At 44.8% G+C, this 23,195-nt stretch overlaps 1 protein-coding gene across 5 annotated transcripts in view; it reads left to right on the top strand.

The window, feature by feature from the left end:
- Positions 1–23,195, top strand: part of LOC137425066 (uncharacterized) — a 769,181-nt gene that overhangs the window by 1,015 nt on the left and 744,971 nt on the right. The window contains exon 2 of one of the 5 annotated variants that reach the window (XM_078776252.1): positions 1,406–1,996. The exons of the other annotated variants lie outside the window; for them this stretch is intronic. The gene's annotated coding sequence lies outside the window, so the exon portion shown is untranslated. The remainder of the gene's footprint in view (positions 1–1,405; positions 1,997–23,195) is intronic. 5 annotated transcript variants of the gene reach the window in all.

The following is a 23,195-nucleotide window of genomic DNA, read 5'->3' as shown; positions in this document are numbered from 1 at the left end:
GCGAGTGTGAGTCGGTGAATCCACAAGAGTGTGCGAGTGTGAGTCGGTGAATGCGCAAGAGTGTGAGAGTGTGAGTCGGATAGTCTGCAAAAGTTTTTTCAGGATTCCACAAGTGTAAGCTAGGGATTCCGCAAACATGTGAGTGGGAATCGGTGAATCCTCAAAAGTGTGTGAGTGTGAGTCGGATAGTCTGCAAAAGTTTTTCAGTGAATCCAAAAGTGTAAGCCAGGGATTCCGCAAACATGTGAGCGGGAATCAGTGAATCCTCAAAAGTGTGCGTATTTGTTAGGGAGTGGCAAAAGTGTGCGAGTGCGAGTCGGATAGTCTGCAAAAGTTTTTCAGTGAATCCAAAAGTGTAAGCCAGGGAATCCGTAAATATGTGAGCAGGAATCAGTGAATCCTCAAAAGTGTGTGTGTGGGTCGAATAGTCTGCAAAAGGTTTTCTGTGAATTCACAAGTGTAAGCCAGGGATTCCGCAAACATGTGAGCGGGAATCAGTGTATCCTCAAAAGTGTGCGTATTCGTTATGGAGTGCGCAAAAGTGTGCTCGTGTGAGTCTGTGAATCCAAGATGATGTGCTTGTGTGAGTCTGTGAATCCACAAGAGTGTGTGAGTGTGAGTCTGATAGTCTGCAAAAGTTTTTTCACTGAATCCACAAGTGTAAGCTAGGGATTCCGCAAACATGTGAGTGGGAATCAGTGAATCCTCAAAAGGGTGCGTATTTGTTAAGGAGTACGCAAAAGTGTGCGAGTGTGAGTCGGATAGTCTGCAAAAGTTTTTCCGTGAATCCACAAGTGTAAGCCAGGGATTCCGCAAACGTGAGCGGGAATCGGTGTATCCTCAAAAGTGTGTGTATTCGTTAGGGAGTGCGCATAAGTGTGCTCGTGTGAGTCGGTGAATCCACGATAATGTGCTCGTGTGAGTCTGTGAATCCACAAGAGTGTGTGTGTGAGTCTGATTGTCTGCAAAAGTTTTTTTCACTGAATCCAAACGTGTAAGCCAGGGATTCCGCAAATATGTGAGCTGGAATCGGTGAATCCTCAAGTGTGTGAGTGTGAGTCGGATAGTATGCAAAAGTTGAAAATCTGTCTGTGCTGTGTGTGTGAGCGTATGAGTCAGTGAGACCACAAGTGTGGGCATGTGATTTAGTGAGTCCACAAGAGTGTTGACGTAGAGTCTGAGTCTTTGGGTTTATATTAAAACAAGACCGAAAGTCTAACATCGGCATAGCCGGACTTGTTTGATACTTTAGTTGGAGGATAGTGTTATGGATTCGTGACTTCCGTTATTGTGGTTTTCACCCACTTGACGTAGTGCTGATATTTTGTACTATTATTATCTTCAAACGGCTTATTATTCAGGAACGATTATTTAAAGTTAAAAAGGCTAACTTTAAATGATACAGGACACCGAGCCGGAAGATGAGAAGACAATGAGGTGAGGAGGAAGAAGCGCGTGAAAAGTCGGGGAAGACGGTGACGTCAGCGCTCCGTAACGAGCCAGGTCTACCGACACGAGGGGATTGTGAGTTCCTGGAAGGGACATCCGGCGATACGAATATTCGCTGGAGTGGAGAAATCTGCGTAGACAGATTTGGGGCGCTGAGATTCCGACGAATCCTTGCCTCGACGCGTCGGCTCAAGCCAGAGCCGTCAGCCATCTTGAACCCCGTGCTTCGGACCTGTGAAGGTTTGCTTCGTGTAGTCTTCTCCCCAACATCCTACCGTCTGTCGGGGATAAGTGGGTGAGACCGCTTCGTCTCCAATTACATTGCGGTTTGATGAGGGAGCGGTGGAGGTGCGTCTCTGGAGGGCGCCGTTGTACAGTTTGGTGGGAAGAGCACCCTTGCCCACTGTACACGCTTCGTATATCGGCGGGAGAGCGAGATTCGGGCTTCAAACGGATTTCGTTCCATCGACCGCTGGAGCGAATCCCATTCGCCTTGGGAAAAGTCATAGAGACATTGAGGAGTGTCCGTTCATTGGCTGGCAGAGCCGTGAGTCACTTGATTTTATTTATTTATATATATAAAACACAGTTTGTGTGTGTGTGTGTGTGTGTGTGTGTGTGTGTGTGTGTGTGTGTGTGTGTGTGTGTGTGTGTGTGTGTGTGTGTGTGTGTGTGTGTGTGTGTGTGTGTGTGTGTGTGTGTGTGTGTGTGTGTGTGTGTGTAATGTTACCGATAGACTCCTAAACGGAGAGGCTTACGTGCTTGATATTTGACATAGACATGGCCATTGAGCGTGGGACGAACATGGCCGAACTCAAAATATTTGATGATCCATATTTTTTATTCATATTTACCTCAGCGCATTTCAGCGAAGTACCCGCTAATCTCAGCCGGTTCCAGAGCAGCTCGCTCATTCGCTCAGAGCGATCACGTGATGTTCCATTCCCGCCGCCAGACTGATTCGCTCAGAGCGATCACGTGATGTTCCATCCCGTCACACGTCACTTCACCTTTTATGCGATCGTGTTTTGTATCGATTTTGTGCGATATGAATTAAATGTCTTTGAAACAGCTGTGAAACGTCTTTCCACAACCCTTCCGTAACCGATTGGAGCAGTTTCTTGCCGCACAAAACGAGATCCGCGAAGCGAGTTGGTCGAGTCGTGCTAACCAAGATGGCGACACGGCGGCTTCACTTTTCACGGAGTATGAGCGTTCTATATATTTTCAATTCAGTGCGCCCGTGATTTGTGGCATAGACATGACCATTGGGCCTTCACGGTGTAATTTGTGCGAGGCTTTTGTCCGAGTGAGCTTGAGTCGAGAGGGCGAATGTACGGGTTGGGAATGTACGGATCTCCCTTCCCCCGCCCGGCAACGCCGGTACTGGAGGACGTCACAGGATCGGTGAGTCTCCAAAATCCGCTTCGTGCTGTTGCGAATATGCAGGACTATGTCCGATTGTTGTGCTGCTCTCCGACCATGAGAACTGCAACGTCATTGTTGACTGGCCATCCCCTTCCCTCCCCCTTCCCCCTCCCCCCTCCGTCCCCCCTCCCTTCCCCCTCCACCCTACCCACTCCACCCTACCCCTCCCCTTCTCCCCTCCCCCTCCCCCCTCCCCTTCTCCCCTCCCCCTCCATTTTCCCCCTCCCCCTCCCTTTTCCCCCTCCCCCTCCCCCTCCCTTTTCCCCCTCCCCCTCCCCCTCCCTTTCCCCCTCCCCCTCCCCTCCCTTTCCCCCTCCCCCCTCACCCTCCCTTTCCCCCTCCCCCTCCCCTCCCCCTTCCCCCTCCCCCCTCCCCCCTCCACCCTACCCCCCTCCCGTTCTCCCCTCCCCCTCCCTTTTCCCCCTCCCCTCCCCCACCCTTCTCCCCTCCCCCCCTCTTCTCCCCCGCCCAGCAATGCCGGGTACTTCTGCCGGGTCCCCCCTCCCCTCCCCCTCCCTCCTCCCCCCTCCCCTCCTCCCCTCCCCCCTCCCCCCTCTCCCCCCTCCCACCCCCTCCCATCCCTCACCCTCCCCATCCCACTCTTCTCCCCTCCCCCCTGTTCCCCTCCCCTCCCCTCCCCCCCGTTCCCCTCCCCCCCCCCCCTCCCCACCCGGCAATGCCGGGTACTTCTGCTAGTATAAGATATATATGGATACAAGTTTGTGCTTTATAATACAAGTTTGTGCATTTATAATCATTGGTGTGGTTTCACGATTGATTTTTAAACACAGGGTAATATATTTTTCTGCCGGGGTTCCTCCCGGGGTTCGGAGGTTTACCGAGACCAGGGGATCGGTGAGGACCCCGTAACAATAGTATGACCTGGGTGGGGATACCAGTTAGCAAATAATGTAAGTATTATTTTTTTTTTGCATTGAGACTGGTTTACTCTATGTTTCGAGTCAAGAATGAACCAACCATACACTGCTTCAATCTCAAAACTTTGCAATAACGACAAAGTGATTGCAGTGTTACGATTATATTTACTATATTACTAGAATATAAGACCCGTCGCTTTGCTGACGGAAATACCAATCTTTGCTGCAATGGCTAATCTATGTGGGGAAAAAAGGATTCCTGGGAGATCCTGCACTCCGTGCAGGGATAACCAACTTGGTATTGGTGTTGGTATTTGCAGTTTTGACACGTGTGTCCATGTACCCATAATAAAAAATAAAACATTTTTTTGGATCACAAACACTCCCGGGAGTTACCCGAATCCACTGTAGTTGGATTTATTGAAATCCGTTAATCCATTCTCAAGTTATAACACCACAAACAAACAGACAGACAGACACAGCTCCTTTTATAATATAGATTAGTATTACCGTTATTATTATTACTAGGGCATGCCCGTACTATATCTATATCTAAAATTATATCCCCCCCCTCTATTTACATGAAATGGTTTGGTCCAAAGCGAACGGCTTGCGAGTGGTGACAATCCCCCCCCTCTATTTACATGCAATGGTTTGGTCCAAAGCGAACGGCTTCCGGAGTTTGGTAAAGAAATCGCCATCGCGTACACAAACGCGCAGGAAAGCGAATGAATCGCAAATTCGTTTTTATTAGTTGTAAAACATAGTTTAACGCCAACATAGTTTGCAAACGTGAAATAAATGAATACGCTCTCAAATGTGCCATCCGAGGCAGAGTGTGCCCGCCACGTTCGGCACACGCGATCGTTCGCTGCTCTCTGATTGGTTGAATCGTTTTTTGGACATAGCTCGGTAAGTAATTGTCCGATTAATATGAAACCTTGAAAAGGCACATCCTCGGGTCCCCAGCAATATACCTGGCAAGTTAAAAGTATATCGGACCCGTGGTTGTCGAGAAACAGCGGTCACAGACAAACAAACAAACGTACAGACAGACAGACAGAGATTACTGGAATTATAGATAGATTATTATGACGAAAACAACACTACTGTATTAAGAAACCTGTCTAATTTGTCCGAAGCGGCCTGAATTGAGCCATGAAGGCATGAAGCCTATGAGTACTGTGTCCTTGGAAGATCTGTAACGTCTATGCTTTTGATCGATATTTGATGATCATTTTAACAATCGGTTTGTTTGTGTTTCACACTGAATGAAAACCGTAAAGGTAGAGCATGGCGATTGTGATACATGACAGGATCGACAATATGTTCGACCTGAACGAAATTGGAATAAAAATGGCAGTGTGCAGAGTCAGCCGCCGTACTGCCGTAATGACATCAGACGTAATCACATCCCCTTGTCATGTGACCAGATCCTCAGCTCTGATTGGTATACGTTTGAGGGGACATAACATACTGTTATGTCTGGCGGGGTAGTGATAGTAGAGCAGATAGAGCTGAGTAGGTAACATGCTTCGAGGTGTCGCGGTAAGGAAAACTACCTGTAATAAGTTCATGTGTAGACGTTTTGTCGGGTAAGGAGTATACTTGTGAACCTACCAGGAGATTCGTGTGTTAAGTAGTGTAGGGATTAAAGAGTAGCGCCCCTGTGTGTCCTCACCTGGTTAGCCAAACCTTTGTCCCTTTTGGCACTGCAGACCAACATAGACATTCCGACAGATCCGTAGCGCAACACTAAATAACGCCCTTCCCTGACATGACTTGGGAAGAAACCAGGCCAGGACACCGCCGCACGCTGCATGGCCGCCGCCATGTACACCTCCGACAGGCCTATCCACCTTGAGTACCACGCCCAGGAGGGCTGTGATCTGTTGGTGCGAATGGACGGGGAAGGCGCGAAGCGGTCGACAAAGGGCGGGAAGTTACGAGGCTCTGGTTGGGTGCCACGCTTAGGCTGACGTCACCGGCCGAGGTTATAAAAAGAGTGCGCGGAAGTCTGTGCGCAGATGTCCTGGCCCTGGCAGTCCTGGTGCGATCTCGAGTGGGGAGAGTCCTGTCCCTGGTTGCGTTGGTTCGCAGTTCACGGCCTGAGTTGACGAGTAGTTGAGTTGCTCTCTTGGTGTTTGGACATCTACGCTCGTGCTCTGGCAGTCTCTAGCGGTGCTCGGTGCTTTGGAGTTTGGAGCGAGGGACCTCGTCGTGTGTGAACGGAGTGGGTGCTGGCTCCGGCTTTCGCGGCGCTTGTGGAGCTTGGAGCGAGGCCTCGTGGGTACATCGGGGCCGAACGGAGCCGTGTTGGACGACAGCCAAAGACAAGACGACAAAGACCAGATAAGCCCGAGCTCCGCGGTTACACTTTACATAACGAACGTGTTTCTTTCGTATTCCATTCCTTTGTTCTTGTATTTGATATCTGTGTGTGTGGGATCCCAAATTTGGACTTAGGTTTATCGTCGCGTTTCCCTGTCCCGGTTCTTATTACAATACACCCTTATATTATTTTCTGTATATATTCCTGAACGCAGTTTTCCGTGTGATTTATTTAATTTGCAGCAGCATTGGAGATGCCCCGAGAACAGGTAAGACTGCAAGGGGTCTCACCGCTCCCCTCCATCCCGCGCGCTTTGGTGTAGCTTTTTGGTTCTGGAATCCGCCATTGAGTTTTCGCCTCAGGGGTTAAGGCCTTCGCGATCGGCATCCGTGACCGCCTGATATTAATCAAAGACGGTCACGCGACAATACATACATACTAGGGTGGTTCTTAAAAATGAAAGTTAGAAAAGTCATGCTCCTAACACTTAAACTTTTTGTATGTATGAAAAAACCCTTGTGGTGAAATTTTAAGCAATTTGGACTAAATTTAGGGGTTGGACATAGTTTGTAATTTCACATATTTGGCTTGCATAAGTGTTTGGAGTTTGTTATTTATTTTGAAATTTGGCGGAGAGGTAGCGTATGTGACAAGAACGAAATGATTAGATTTTGGTGAAGATGTGGATTCGGATCCGGATAGTATAATTTTTTAAACTGGTTCTTCACCATTGGGAGACAGAGCCAAGAACGATACGTAGCAGGATATCTCAAAAAGTTATGGACAGATTTGGACGAAACTTGGTGGACAGGTTGTGTGTGTGAGACAAGGAAGAATCGATTTGATTTTGGTGAAGATCTGAATATGGATTCGGATATGAGAATTATTTAATTTTACAAGTGATTATTCACCATTGAGAGATAGGGCCAAAAACGATACATAGTGGGATATCTCAAAAGGTTATGGACGGATTTGCATGAAACCTGGTGGACAGGTTGTGTGTGTGACAAGGAAGAATCGATTCAATTTTGGTGAAGATCCGGTTCCGGATCCGGCTCGTATAATTTTTTTAAGTGATTCTTCATCATTGAGTGATATGGCCAACCAGGCGGAGGTATGCTCTCTACTGAGTGCCGTTCTAGTTCTCCACTGCTATACTTGTGATTTTGACCATTACAGTTGACCTATGACCTTGCTATGTACTGCACATTTTAAAGTTGTTTTTAATTTAATTGAATACAGTAGAGCTGTACTTTGGTGTATGCAGTTGCTCTCATTAAAGAGTACAATCGTCTCCTGACAAGGGATGAACAGCAAACCCAGTATCTGCTTCAAATTGTGACAGAACATCGCAAGAGGTTTCCGATTGCAGGAAATCAACGCTTATCGGGCACAAACATTGAGTGGCTGGCAACCATGAGTCACTGTGCAACCCCTAAAACTTGATGTATTCAAAAAATATTTCACAGGCATAAGTTTTACCTCAATACCAAAAAAATTAAAGGTTAGGAGTAAAACGATTCAATTTTTTTTTTTTGCCTTGTGTAGCTAAGAACCACCCTAATACATACGGACGGACAAACACTGTTCTAGATGGCTTTGCCCTATGGGCTACGCCATAAAAAGACCAGCAACGAGTTTTATCCACCAAATTGTTTTATGGATTTTTTCATTGCTTGTTATTGGACTTGTTTAATATGGATTGCAAGCATTTATCCACATTGAGGTTTGTCTCCATGTAGGAGACTTAGATTGTATTGGTCAGTGTTAATTTACTTACTTCTTCTAAGTTAAGACTTACGTTATCTTGATTTGGATGGAATACAAACCAATTATAATACAACTGGCATCTGGTTGCTTTTTTATCTTATCAGAGAATGTATCTTCCAGAGGGACGTTAACGTTGTTTGTTCCACCTGTTGGCACAGTCTTGTGGATATTAAAAATCCTTCAGTAGTACGGCAGAAAGGTGAAATATTTGGGAGAATTGTGACTTTTATGATACAAGCACGAGAGTTGGCACACAGTTAGAGTGTGCCCTATGGAAGATATTTGGCTATAGGGCCATCGCAGATTTGTCCTGTGACAACAATGGCGGCCATTTTTCAAAAAAGGACAAATCTGCGATGGCCCTAGAGCCAAATATCTTTCTTAGGACATACTCTGACTGTGTGCCAAATGCCATGCTTGTATCATCAAAGGTACAATTCCTGCACCTATCTGCCATACTACAGTATTTTAATAAGAGTACCTCATTGTGTGCTGGTACATCATGCCCTAACCTTAAGTTGTGCTCATCATGGTCGTATCTCCACTGAAAAGGGGGCTTCAGGCCCACTTCCTGAATCCCTCGTTTTTGAATCATTAAAACATGTTCTCCACAACTACCTGAACGATATGGAACAAATTTGGTGCAATGCATCAGGACACTAAGGTCTCATGGAGTTTTGCTCCCCATCCGGATCCACCCCATCCGGATCCACCCCTTATAAGAGGCTGAAAAGGGAGGGCGGCGGTAGGGGTTTCACCTCAAATTCAGGCAATTTATTTTAAAATATTCTCAAACCACGGGGTAAGTAAGCGTCAGTGCCCCACAGGGCTATTTTCACTATTATGGATGAGAAGAATTTCCGCTTTTGACTGATCTCAAGTTTTTGCTTTTTTTTTTTTTTGCTTTTGACATAGTTTGGAGTACTAAAAAGTGATCCCTGCCTAGACAATCAGCTAAATAGACCAATTAGACTCTCATATGTAGCCCAAGCGACTTTTTGGAGAAGATAGTCAAACTCTAGTTTTGTATGCAGTGGATGGGACCGACATTTCCTGTGCTATGTTTCCTGTGCTATCACGACATAGAAAGTACTAGTGCACTCTCTGATATATTTTTGCATGATGTAAATTCCCAAATCGTTGGCAGAGTTAGCAACTGAGAGAAAGTATATGTATGCTGCACCACATGTGTACATGAACTTTATTTTTCAACGAAACGAATAATGTTCACCCTGAATGGTTTAGTGACTATTGTCATCACCACGTGCCATTGCCTTCACTTCACTGTATTTATTCTGATTTTGTCACTATATTCACTTCAATGACATCACGGGTGATGAAGGTTGTGGTAAAGTTTCATCGAAATAGTGTGTAGTTTCAGAGAAAAAAGCAAATTCCTATTTTTTGGGCGGGGAGGGGGGGGGGGGGGGTCAAACCTGGATCCACTTTGACCCCCGGTAGGCCCCATTATTGTACACCGCTCCTTTCCTATGCCATCTCCAGGCATTGCAAATCGTCATTGCCGGGCACCAAAGGGGGCTCGGCAGTGACGCACGCTGAAAGAGAGTACTCAGTTTTCACTCTGGTTTCTTGTTTGTTTGTTTTCTTTCTTGTTTGTTTTCTTTCTTGGTTGTCCGGACGATATCTCAGCCATCCTTTGAGCTAGGAAGCTGAAATTTCGGCACAGTAGTGAGCAAGTCCTTTGTCAAATACGGTATTTTTTGTTTTTTGAATAATCAATTAATTGAGGAGTTATTTAATTATTAGCGTTTAATTAAGTACTTATTTAATTAATTAAATTTCATTTATCTTCTGACCATTATTAACTCAGGCACCTTTTGAGTTAGGAAGCTGATATTTGGACATGCCAATGACCAGGTGATTTGGCTGCAAAGGATATTTTTGATTTATTAATTAATCAATTAATCGATTAATTATTTAATTATTCGATTAATGACAAAAAAAATTTTTTTTTTTAAGTTACAGATTCTGATGAAATAGTGGTAGTTTATGTGTTCTCTGACCAAATTGATTAATAATTTAATTTTTTTATGATTATTATTTATTTATTTTCATTATTAATCATTTATTTATTTTCTTTCTCATTTGGCCAATATCTCAGGCACCTTTTGAGCTGGGAAGCTAATATTTGGACATGAGTGACCAAGTGATGTGGCTATCAAGGATATTTTTGATTTATTGATTAATCATTTCATCTATTAAGTATTTATTGATTAATCGATTAATTATTTATTGAGTAATCAATTAATTATTTAATTTTTTATAAATGACTTATTTAATTAAATTTCTAAAAGATACATCTTCGGATGAAGCACTACTGGTTTAGTTATGCGATTAGCCAATTGATTATGAAAATATTTTGTGATAATCTTTTATTGATTTTAATTATACAATTAATCAATCAATTAGTGTACACCTCTCCCTCCCAATGCAGCCTCAATGAGCTGCACTGCGGTATTGCCGGGCGCCGGAGGCGCCCCGGCAATGCCGCGCTGCAGCATATTTAATTATTTGGCATGGGGCGGTGTACTTTGAATGTATGTGTACTTGTAGCCCAATTTTTTTAAAAATTCTGTCAACAAACTTTAGTCACAACACAACAAATATTTGTGCCAAATTTGGTCGCAAACCCATCAGCGGTTTCGGAGAAGAAGTTTCAAGTGTTTAGGACTGACGGATTGACTGACGGAAGGACTGACAGAAGGACTGACGGAAGGACTGACGGAAGGACTGATGGAAGGACTGATGGAAGGACTGACGGAAGGACTGACGGAAGGAATGATGGAAGGAATGACGGACTGACTGACTGACTGACTGACTGACAGACTGACTGACGGAAGGACTGACGGAAGGACTGACAGAAGAACTGACGGACTGACTGACTGACTGACTGACTGACTGATGGACGGACTGACTGACTGACTGACTGACGGACGGACTGACGATGCGCCATCACATAAGCTCCCCTGAACTTCGTTCCAGGTGAGCTCAAAAAGAGAAGAAGAACCAAACTTCTTAATTATTGCGAAGCAAAAGTTTTCAAGTTTTGTGCTATTCTAAGTGTTTAGGACTGACGGATTGACTGACGGAAGGACTGACAGAAGGACTGATGGATTGACTGATGGAAGGACTGACGGAAGGACTGACGGAAGGACTGACGGAAGGACTGACGGAAGGAATGACGGAAGGACTGACGGAAGGAATGACGGACTGACTGACTGACGGACTGACTGACTGACTGACTGATGGACGGACTGACTGACTGACGGACGGACTGACGATGCGCCATCACATAAGCTCCCCTGAACTTCGTTCCAGGTGAGCTAAAAAAGAGAAGAAGAAGCAAACTTCTTAATTATTGCGAAGCAAAAGTTTTCAAGTTTTGTGCTATTCTATGACGATATTAGTCTTTGATGATGTTGCAGAAGAACATCTGTGATGTGTTCACAAGTTCGGCTCCGAATAAATATCCCCTTGTGAGGTGCAAGCAAAGAGTTTTGGGATAAATATTCGAAAAACAAGAAGAATGTTTGTGTATGAATTACCTGGAGTATTTGCCTGGTGTATTTTTTTAATCTTTATTAAAGTCTTTGTTTACTTTTAGCTTTGGACCTGCACAAATGCCTTACCTTTCTCTCAACAAATGATTTATTTATCTGTTCCATGGAACTATTGTGCTGCCAAGGTAAGCATTTCGGATATTCATTGAACCAGAGACCAGCTTTGCGGTTGCTTATTGGGCCAACTAATCAATATCACAACTTGTCTGCCGTACAAAGGAATGCTTATGGCATTCAAAAATGTATGTGGTAATATATGCATTCATATACATACACAAATAGTCACGCATTCTGCAAGCCTTGGGTGTGGTGCTTTTGGCTTTCATGGCTTGGCACCCTTAAATACTTCCTATTGTTTGACGTAATAGTAATGTGAGTGGTGCATATAGTTTTGTACTTTGTTTATGAAAATGAACATTGCGTAATTGATGTGTGTATATATATATATATATATATATATATTTGAGAAGCATTCATTTAATTCCCTGAGGTATGGGAGAGGATATTGCAATTGGTCGCTGTCAGTGAGTGCATGTCTGCATGCCGATCTACTTTTTCCGAGTTTGTTAATTCTCAAATATAATGTAAACTACAGTATATACCTTGATGACACTACAGATACAGAAATTTGATTTTTTTTTGAAACTAATACAGTAATTGGATCAAAGTTCTATAATTTAACCATAAATAGTGAAAATGGCACAGATTATTTACAGTATGTATTAAGATAATTCATTTGCAGCATTTCTTTCAAACATTCCAGTGCGCATCAAACAACAGGCTTAACTAGCATTTCCAGGTAGCCTTAGTCACATTTTGCCCTGGCTAGTCATGCCCGTAGCCTGAGGTGTGCTGCAAGGCTTATTGGCTCGACTGGCGTACCTGGGCGGCCTAAGACACAGATTAAATGAGTATAATTTACCCATAAAATGTTTGTCTAATGAGTAATCTCCTCCCCACCGAAGGTGGATGGAGGTTATGTTTCACCACTGTCTGTTTGCCTGTTTGTTTGCCTGTGAGCAGGATATCTTAAAAAGTTGGTGGTCAGGTTGGTTGTGTAACAAGGACTAATTCATTAGATTTTGGTGAAGCACCGGATCCGGAATTTATGAAGTGATTCCTCATCATTGAAGGATAGGGCTAAAACCGATATAAAACACGATATCTCAAAAAGTTGTGGACACCTTCGGATGAAACTTGGTGCACAGGTAGATTGTGTGAAAACAACGAATCGATCTGGATAAAAAAAAAAAAAAAAATTTCAGTTATTCTTCACCATTGAGAAGTATGGTAATATATCCAAGAGGTTTGTGGACAATTGCAACAAAACTTGGTGTATGAGTTGGTTATGTTACATATTTATGTGAATGTATGTGAATTACCATTCAGGTCTTTGCTTATCCGGGGGTAGTATATTAAGTTGTTGTGTAGTTGTTGTGGTTGGAGGGGCAGGAGCCCTTCTGAGGGAGTGGCCGGAAACGGAAGTGGCCGGAAACGAAAGTGACCGGAAACGGACGAGGAAAAGACACGAGGAAAAGGACGAGGTTTCTTCTTCCTCGCCCGCTCCGACGAAAGGTGGGATCGACCTTGCGCTGCGTGAACAAGCGGCGTTCCGAAACCTGTCTGGCGAGAGGAGTTACCTGGACGCGTAACTACCTTTTGACACGGCAAGTCACCGTGAGTGCGTGCACGGAACCAAGCGTCCGGCACAGTTTGCCCCGTCTACAAGGACGCGTACGGGTCGCACGTTGGGGCCTCGCGCGCGTTGCAAACCGCGCTTGGTTTTGCCCCGTCTACAAGGACGCGTACGGGTCGCACTTTGGGGCCTCGCGCGCGTTGGAAGCCGCGCTGGGTTTTGCCCCGTTGCTTGGCAAGGAGGTGTGCGCTGCAGCAGCTGTCCCCGGTACGATACCTGCCCGGTGGAGGAACGTCCACCCGGGGTTCGTTCAACCGCCCGAGTGCGGAGACGCCGACCAGTAGCAGTATCTTGGTCAGGAGGGGCCCAGAGACATTGTGAGGAGCAGAGACCAAAAGGGGGTGTGAGTACTCACCGGGACACACATGTATAAGATGGCCATCTTAATCATAGGGAATTGATTGTGAATTGGGAATTGGTGATGATTATGTATTGTTGATTGCTCGGGGAAAATCTCCGTGGTTGTGTCCTTGAAATATTGTTGATGGTTGTGTCATTGAAATTGTTTGGTATCATTACCATTGAAATATATCCTTGAACGTCAGTTGTCTCGTGGGTGAAATTCATATGGCTTGCGTGGCGAAAGCGCATAGATAATACAGCTTTCTGGCGAAGTTCCTCTCACGGTCCGGGGGTCACTGAGACCAGGTATTCACCGAGGGGACCACGTAACAGAATTGGGGGCTCGTCCAAATTATGATTTGCGGTTTCGCAATTGGGTCTACGTCCGGGATTTAAAATTGTATAAAATAATAAAATAATAATTTTTATTAATTAAAATTTATTAATTAATTATTAATTGGTAATTTTTTTTTTGAGAAATTGGGGTAAAATCTTGGGTGAAGGTTAACAGGTGTTAACGATAGGCACCATGGCGTTTGTGGCACAGAACTTTGGGGTAACACCGAGTGAGGCACAGTTCCGAGTGTTGCTAAAGTCGGACCTCTTGAAATTGGCCAAACATTTTAACTTGGAGGTCCGAACTAATTTGAGGAAGGCAGAGTTGCAGGCCACGGTGATACAATCTATGGTGGGATTAGGAACATGGGACGAGTTAGCCTGGGAGTGGCTACCCGAAGAACCAGAAGACGTTGAGCTCCGGAAACTGGAGTTGCAGTTACGGAGCCAGGAACGGATAAAAGAAGAAGAAAGGAAAGCAGAAGCGAGGAGAGAAGAGAAACAAGCGGAGGAAAGGAGAGTGGAACGAGAACTCCAGGAAAGGTTAAAAGAAGAAGAAAGGAAAGCAGAAGCGAGGAGAGAAGAGAAACAAGCAGAGGAAAGGAGAGTGGAAAGAGAACTCCAGGAAAGAAGAGAAAAGGAACAAGCAGAGGAAAGGAGAGCTGCAAGGGACCTCGAAGCAGAGGAGAGAAAAGCGGAAAGGGAATTAAAGGAACGTGACATGGAGCTTCAGCAAGAAATCAAATTCAAGGAGCTGGAGTTAATGAGAGAACGGGGAGAGGCACCACCCTTGCTGACGGGGTCGACACCTAACCAGAAAACCTGGGATGTGGGCAGACATGTGAGGCTGGTTCCACCGTTCAGTGAAAAAGAAGTCGCGAAATTTTTTCCACACTTTGAGAAAGTGGCTCGACAATTAAACTGGCCGGAGGAGGCCTGGACCATACTCGTGCAAAGTGTGCTGGTGGGGAAAGCTCAGGAAATTTATTCGGCGCTACCAATGGACCAATGTGCAGATTATGAGGTACTGAAGAAGCACATCCTCAAAGCCTATGAGTTGGTTCCGGAAGCTTACAGGCAAAAATTCAGGAATGCCAGGAAGAGGGAGAGTGAGACCCATGTGGAGTTTGCCAGAGTGAAAGAAAACATGTTTGATCGGTGGTGTGAGTCAAAAGGAGTCGGGAAAGACTTCGAAACATTGCGGGACTTGATCCTGGTGGAGGAATTCCAGCAGTGTGTCCACGAGGACATCAAAGTGTACCTGCAGGAAAAGAAGGTACCAAAGTTGTGGGACGCCGCCACCATGGCAGATGATTATGCCTTAACCCACCGAATAGGGGTCCACGAACCTAACTCCTCGCCTAGATCTCCGCAGGGGAGGTGGAGAACAGCAGGTGCGGAGAACGACCATACATGGCGGCGGCCTCGAGATGATTATGGGGACAACTATGATACCCCACCGGTTCGAAATCAGAGGGATGCGGGCCCAAGACAAACTTATAGTTCGGGGGGCCCGAGGCAGACCCCGAGTTTTTCCTCCGGACCTACTTGCGCGTTTTGCAAGAAACCTGGACACTTGATGTCCAGTTGTTACCTCATGAAAAGGGACAACCCAGAGCGGAGTCCGACTATTACAACTCCGAATGCGATGGCTAGCGTAAGAAATCGCCATCAAAAGGGTTACCAACCATTTATTTCAGAGGGGTTTGTGTCACTGGATGGAGCCTCGACTAACCGGAGACCGGTTAGGATATTGAGGGACACAGGGGCCCATCAATCTTTAATGCTTGAAGGCATTTTGCCATGGTCCGAGGAGACGGCAACGGGGGATAGTGTGCGTTTACAGGGGATCGGGGGCGGTGTTAGTGCTCCCCTGCAGGTCATCCAGTTGGAGTCCGATTTGGTGTCAGGACCGGTCACCGTCGGTTTACAAGCCACGCTTCCTGTAGAGGGTGTATCTGTGGTTATCGGGAATGATTTGGCCGGGGGTCAAGTTTATGGTAACCAGAGGGTTGGTAAAGAGCCCAGCAGGGAAAATAACACCACACCAACTCGGGATGGCGACAAAAGTGCCAAGTTATTTGTAGGGGGACTGAACTTCAAAACAGAGGAAGAAGTTCTGACCTCTGTCTTCAACAGATATGGGCCGCTGGTGGAAGTGCGGTTGGTAAGAGACTGGGAAACGCAACAGTCAAGAGGGTTCGGCTTTGTCACGTTTGCCAGCACAAAAGACGCCAGAGAGGCAGAGAAGAATTGGAATGGCAAGGATTTGGAGGGTCGGACCATAACAGTAGGGAAGGCATTTCGTAGGCGTCGAGAGGTCTACAGGAGAGGACAACTGGGCGGTAGTTTTGGTGGTGGCCGCAATCAATATTATTATGGAGGCTCCCTGAGTTACAGCAGCTCCCGAAGGAAGGATTGTCAAAGTAGTGGCCGAGAAGGAGACCGCTATTCATGGGACTACAGGGACAAGTGGTCCCACCAGAATTATTAGGGAAGTTCTGAGAAGTTGAAGCACTGAAGGCGGCGGAGCCGCCGAGCCAAGATTCCTACACGAATTAACCGTGAACGCCGTTCCTAAAGGCGTCCATGTAGTGAACTTTCATGCACGGACTAACCGTGAACTCCACGTTCCTCAAGGCGCCCATGTAGAGAACTTTCCTGCACGGACTAACCGTGAACTCCGCGTTCCTAAAGGCATCCATGTAGTGAATACTCGGCTTGGCCTCCCGGAAAAAGTGCTATCGAGTTGCCTAACTTTGGATCTTTGATCAACCCCTTAACCTTCATTCCCAAGAAACTGACGGTCAAAGTCAGAGGGTCATGAGATGGAGTTTGATTTGGCAGGGACAATGTCGTTGTTGGTACTTAGTCCAGAGGGAGTAATCTGGAGGGGTTGAGTTATCTGGTTTGTTTCTCCAAATTGGCCGGCAACGAAAGTTTTCGCTGGGTTCAAACTTTCTTTCTTGAAGGGGGGGAGTGTTACATATTTATGTGAATGTATGTGAATTACCATTCAGGTCTTTGCTTATCCGGGGGTAGTATATTAAGTTGTTGTGTAGTTGTTGTGGTTGGAGGGGCAGGAGCCCTTCTGAGGGAGTGGCCGGAAACGGAAGTGGCCGGAAACGGAAGTGACCGGAAACGGACGAGGAAAAGACACGAGGAAAAGGACGAGGTTTCTTCTTCCTCGCCCGCTCCGACGAAAGGTGGGATCGACCTTGCGCTGCGTGAACAAGCGGCGTTCCGAAACCTGTCTGGCGAGAGGAGTTACCTGGACGCGTAACTACCTTTTGACACGGCAAGTCACCGTGAGTGCGTGCACGGAACCAAGCGTCCGGCACAGTTTGCCCCGTCTACAAGGACGCGTATGGGTCGCACGTTGGGGCCTCGTGCGCGTTGCAAACCGCGCTTGGTTTTGCCCCGTCTACAAGGACGCGTACGGGTCGCACTTTGGGGCCTCGCGCGCGTTGGAAGCCGCGCTGGGTTTTGCCCCGTTGCTTGGCAAGGAGGTGTGCGCTGCAGCAGCTGTCCCCGGTACGATACCTGCCCGGTGGAGGAACGTCCACCCGGGGTTCGTTCAACCGCCCGAGTGCGGAGACGCCGACCAGTAGCAGTATCTTGGTCAGGAGGGGCCCAGAGACATTGTGAGGAGCAGAGACCGAAAGGGGGTGTGAGTACTCACCGGGACACACATGTATAAGATGGCCATCTTAATCATAGGGAATTGATTGTGAATTGGGAATTGGTGATGATTATGTATTGTTGATTGCTCGGGGAAAATCTCCGTGGTTGTGTCCTTGAAATATTGTTGATGGTTGTGTCATTGAAATTGTTTGGTATCATTACCATTGAAATATATCCTTGAACGTCAGTTGTCTCGTGGGTGAAATTCATATGGCTTGCGTGGCGAAAGCGCATAGATAATACAGCTTTCTGGCGAAGTTCCTCTCACGGTCCGGGGGTCACTGAGACCAGGTATTCACCGAGGGGACCACGTAACAGTTAGGTGACAAGAACAAGCCAATTCGATGTTGTTTCAGGTCTGAATCCAGACCCGGCCTATCAGTGGGAAACAAAACGTAAATTGTTCAGCCTGGCAGAGGTATGCGCTCTAACGACTGCCATTCTAGTTTATCAATTCGATGATTTTGTACCTTGATTTTAGATCATGTCCAAGGCTTCACCGCTTTAGGAGTTTGTATATCTCCGCACCTAGGTTTACCTGTAATCTTAAATCATTCACTTCAAGGCATTTTAAAAACATCACATGCATGTAGCTTTGTGCATCAATTAAATTGGGTTATCATTTTTGCATTTAGGATTCATATTTTACATTAAAAAATGTGTTTTTACCTGTGACATGTCCCAGGTCTACAAGAGCTTCACATTGTTGTTGTTGTTGCTGGGGTTGTTGTGGGTCAATTTTTGAAATGTGCTCCAAATGGCCAGACAACTGCTGGACACACCCACATGTCTTGCTTGACAACACCCATCATAGCACCTTGACAATTATATAGCCACCATCATGGTTTTCTGGTGGGCCTAACATATTAGGCCTGTAGGCCTATGCTGATTATACACTGGCCGGGTTTGGTGCATTATATTTCCATTTCATGTAAATAGAGGGGGGGGATATAATTTTAGATATATATATAGTACGGGCATGCCCTAGTATGTCAAATAATAGTAAGGTTTAATCAAGCCTGTCGGAATGCACGGCATTATGTTACGTAACATAATCAAGCGTTACGTTACGTGACGTAATCAAGTGTTTCATTACATAACGTAATCAAGCATTTCATTACGTAAAGCAATCAAGAATTTCATTATGTAACATAATCAAGCGTTTAGTCTAGTAGGAAGACTAGGTCCCCCTGCACCCCCCGGAGATATACTTCTAATCAGTGTTTCTAGATTGGAAAAAATGTGTAGAAAATGACTAGCTATGGCCCCAAGCTGAAAAAATGTCCCACATACCATTTTTATGCAAATTACTGCTGCCATTATCAAAAAAAGACTAGGTCCCCCTGCACCCCCCGGAGATATACTTCTAATCAGTGTTTCTAGATTGGAAAAAATGTGTAGAAAATGACTAGCTATGGCCCCAAGCTGAAAAAATGTCCCACATACCATTTTTATGCAAATTACTGCTGCCATTATCAAAAAAAGACTAGGTCCCCCTGCACCCCCCGGAGATATACTGAAACTGGCAGTGACTGGTGATTGAAATGCGGTGCCTTTTTGTGTTTCAGGTCGAGGTACGTGAACTCCCCACGATCTACAGCAACCAGGAAGAGACTGATACCAGGGTGGTTCTGTACCTCCATCATGCTGCTACCATCGGATACAAGAACGCTGTAGTCAGAACACCGGACACAGACATCCTCCTGATCCTGCTCCACCATGCCCACAACATCAAGCTGACGGTGTACCTGGATACAGGGTCAGGGAAGCATCGCCAACTTGTCAACGTCTCTGAGCTGGCAGAATCCCTGGGAGAGGACTACTGTGCCACTCTCCTGGGGTACTATGTGTTCAGCGGAGAAGACTGCACCAGTGCCTTCAAAGGGAAGGGAAAAGTCGGGCCCTTGAAAAAGCTGGAGAAGAATCCCAGGTTTCACAGGGCATTCGGTGAATTTCACAGGGTATTTAGAAAAATAAAACTTTGTGTTAACGTCTGTGTAGACGGACCTTAATATGAGTCTATTATTTCGTAAAACTGTGATTATTTTGTAAATAAAGCACTAATTAGCATACTAGTATACCATAGACACATGTAATCATGTTATGAATAGTTCTATCATGATCTATGCCCTTCAAAACATGGGTCTAGACACCTTCATTTTTCAATTATCTGCAATATTGGCTGAGATATGTCAAAAATCGTTTTTTTGATAATGGCAGCAGTAATTTGCATAAAAATGGTATGTGGGACATTTTTTCAGCTTGGGGCCATAGCTAGTCATTTTCTACACATTTATTCCAATCTAGAAACACTGATTAGAAGTATATCTCCGGGGGGTGCAGGGGGACCTAGTCTTTTTTTGATAATGGCAGCAGTAATTTGCATAAAAATGGTATGTGGGACATTTTTTCAGCTTGGGGCCATAGCTAGTCATTTTCTACACATTTATTCCAATCTAGAAACACTGATTAGAAGTATATCTCCGGGGGGTGCAGGGGGACCTAGTCTTTTTTTGATAATGGCAGCAGTAATTTGCATAAAAATGGTATGTGGGACATTTTTTCAGCTTGGGGCCATAGCTAGTCATTTTCTACACATTTTTTCCAATCTAGAAACACTGATTAGAAGTATATCTCCGGGGGGTGCAGGGGGACCTAGTCTTCCTACTAGACTAGTTATATTACATAACGTAATCAAGCTTTTGTTACGTAAAGTAATCAAGCGTTACATTACATAAAGTAATCAAGCATTATGTTATGTAACGCAAAGCATTTTGTTATGTCAAGTAATCAAGCGTTTTGTTACATAGCATAATCAAGCGTTTTTTTATGTAAAGCAATCAAGCAATCAAGCCTGGTGTTGGCTTAGCAGTTAGGGTGCCGGCTTGGGATCCTAGGATCCTGGGTTCGAATCCCGGTCGATCGCTGAATTAACGCCAGGGGGGTTGACTCAGCCTGTCATCCTTCCGAGGTCGGCAAATTGAGTACCAGCTTGCTGGGATGAATGATCCCGGTGTGTACCCCGGTTTAGAATAGGGACACCGTATCCCTGCGCATCGTAAGAGCGTGACCAAGGGTTTGCGTCAGGAAGGGCATCCGGCCATAAAAAAAACATTGCCTCAAACAGGGAACCATGATTGTCATGGGGCCCGCAAGGCTAACCCCCGCTCTAGCGGGGAAAATGGCCTTAAAACGATCATTCATTTATTCAATCAGGCATTTAGTTTCCGTTACGTAATCGAGCGTTTCATTACATAAAGCAATCAAGCGTTACATTACATAAATTAATCCAGCGTTTCATTACATAAAGCAATCAAGCGTTACATTACATAAATTAATCAAGCGTTTCATTACGTAAATCAATCAAGTGTTTCATTATGTAAATTGTAAAGCAATCAAGCGTTACATTACATAAAGTAATCAAGCTTTTGTTACGTAAAGTAATCAAGCATTACATTACATAAAGTAATCAAGCGTTATGTTACGTAACGCAAAGCATTTTGTTATGTCAAGTAATCAAGCGTTTTGTTACGTAACACAATCAAGTGTTTTGTTATGTAAAGTAATCAAGCATTTCGTTACCGTTACGTAATCAAGCGTTTCATTACATAAAGCAATCAAGGGTTCCATTACATAAATTAATCCAGCGTTTCATTACGTGAAGTAATGAAGTGTTTCATTACGTAAAGCAATCAAGCGTTACATTACATAAAGTAATCAAGCTTTTGTTACGTAAAGTAATCAAGCATTACATTACATAAAGTAATCAAGCGTTATGTTATGTAACGCAAAGCATTTTGTTATGTCGAGTAATCAAGCGTTTTGGTGTTTTGTTATGTAAACTAATCCAGCATTTCGTTACCGTTACGTAATCGAGCGTTTCATTACGTAAGGCAATGAAGCGTTATATTACATAAAGTAATCGAGCGTTATGTTACGTAACGCAAAGCATTTTGTTATGTCAAGTAATCAAGCATTTTGTTACGTAACATAATCAAGTGTTTTGTTATGTAAAGTAATCGAGCATTTCGTTACCATTACGTAATCGAGCGTTTCATTACGTAAAACAATGAAGCGTTATATTACATAAATTAATCGAGCGTTTCATTACGTAAAACAATGAAGCGTTATATTACATAAAGTAATCAAGCGTTTGTTACGTAAAGTAATGAAGCATTTCATTATGTAACATAATCAAGCGTTTCATTACATAAAGCAATCAGGCGTTACATTACATAAATTAATCCAGCGTTGCATTATGTTAAGCAATCGAGTGTTTCATTACGTAAAGCAATCAAGCATTATATTACATAAAGTAATCAAGCGTTTGTTACGTAAAGTAATGAAGCATTTCATTATGTAACATAATCAAGCGTTTTATTACGTAGAGTAACCGAGCGGTACTTTTCATCAAGTAATCAAGCGTTACGTTACGTAACGTAATCAAGCGTTTCATGACATAAAGTAATTAAACATTACGTTACATAAAGTAATGAAGTGTTGCGTTACGTAACGTAATCAAGCGTTGTGTTATGTGACGTAATCAAGTGTTACGTTATGTGACGTGATCAAGCGTTATGTTACACGAATTACTAAAATTATTGGCTTTGTTTGGGTTGAGTGTTATCGACAATGAGGACCCTCAAAAATCTAATCATATGTCGAATAGTAGTGAGGTTTAATCAAGCCCATCAGAACGCATGGTAATCTAGTGTTGGGTTACGTTAGATTATTTAATCAAGCGTTACGTTGAAATGCAAATTACTTTAATAAAATAGCGTTATGTAACTGGTAACTGGTAATGCTGGTAACCAGAATACCTGGGAAGTGACGGCACTTCTCCAAAGCTCAATGTCTGTGATTGTCTCATCTAACAGTCTTTTTTTGTGTCGTGTATGCTCGTCTGTATGTCCACGTGTGTGCGTGGCAGCTCCACTAGAAATGGGCAAAGATTTCACCACCTCACTGTGCAAAGCTGGAAGAGACCTACCCAAAAAAACTCCTAGCAGTCATTGCTACAAAATGTGTCTCCACCAAGTATTTACCTAAGGGGCTGAATACTTTGCAACCAGTGAAATTTGATTTGTACATATTTTTTGCAGGTATACCTGACATATAACATCCTTCAACGATAACAGTTTAATTTGATCTCTTCAGTTATGAAGGAAAAATTTCGTTTGGAAAAATTCTTTCTACATAATTCGTAATTCATCTAAATGTGGCATTATTGGTAAGGGGTGAATACTTTTGCAGGTTACTGGACGTAGGCCTTTACATTTTTGCCAATGTAAGACACTGTGGCGGTTACCTTATGTGCAGGTAACCGCATGTGGCGGTTACCTTATGTGATTACCTTATTTGGGCATAATACACGTGCACGGGCCTGTTGGACTTGTGGTTGTGCGGACGTGACGCACGCGCGGTTGCCGGAGCCACGCCCTCCGAAGAGGGCTTTTGGCTTTATATAAGCGTGCCGACTTCCGTTCGAGTTTAGTGTGCTGGATCTTGCTGTTACAATAAACCATCTTAGAACCCTACGAATGGCCTCGTTCTCTCGCCTTCCGTGACCCCTAAACTGGTGACCTCCGACTGCCCCCGAATGGATTCGGGGGCTGCGAACGAACACGGCAAGCGCGCCCTAGCCAGGGAAGCCACCTAAGCTGGTGACACCGGCTTCGCCCGCACGGCTTCCGGCGCAG

This window comes from Myxine glutinosa, chromosome 4 (assembly GCF_964187855.1).
Source record: "Myxine glutinosa chromosome 4, kmMyxGlut1.1, whole genome shotgun sequence".
NCBI lineage: Eukaryota > Metazoa > Chordata > Myxini > Myxiniformes > Myxinidae > Myxine > Myxine glutinosa.
This window is presented reverse-complemented; position numbering and strand designations above follow the sequence as displayed.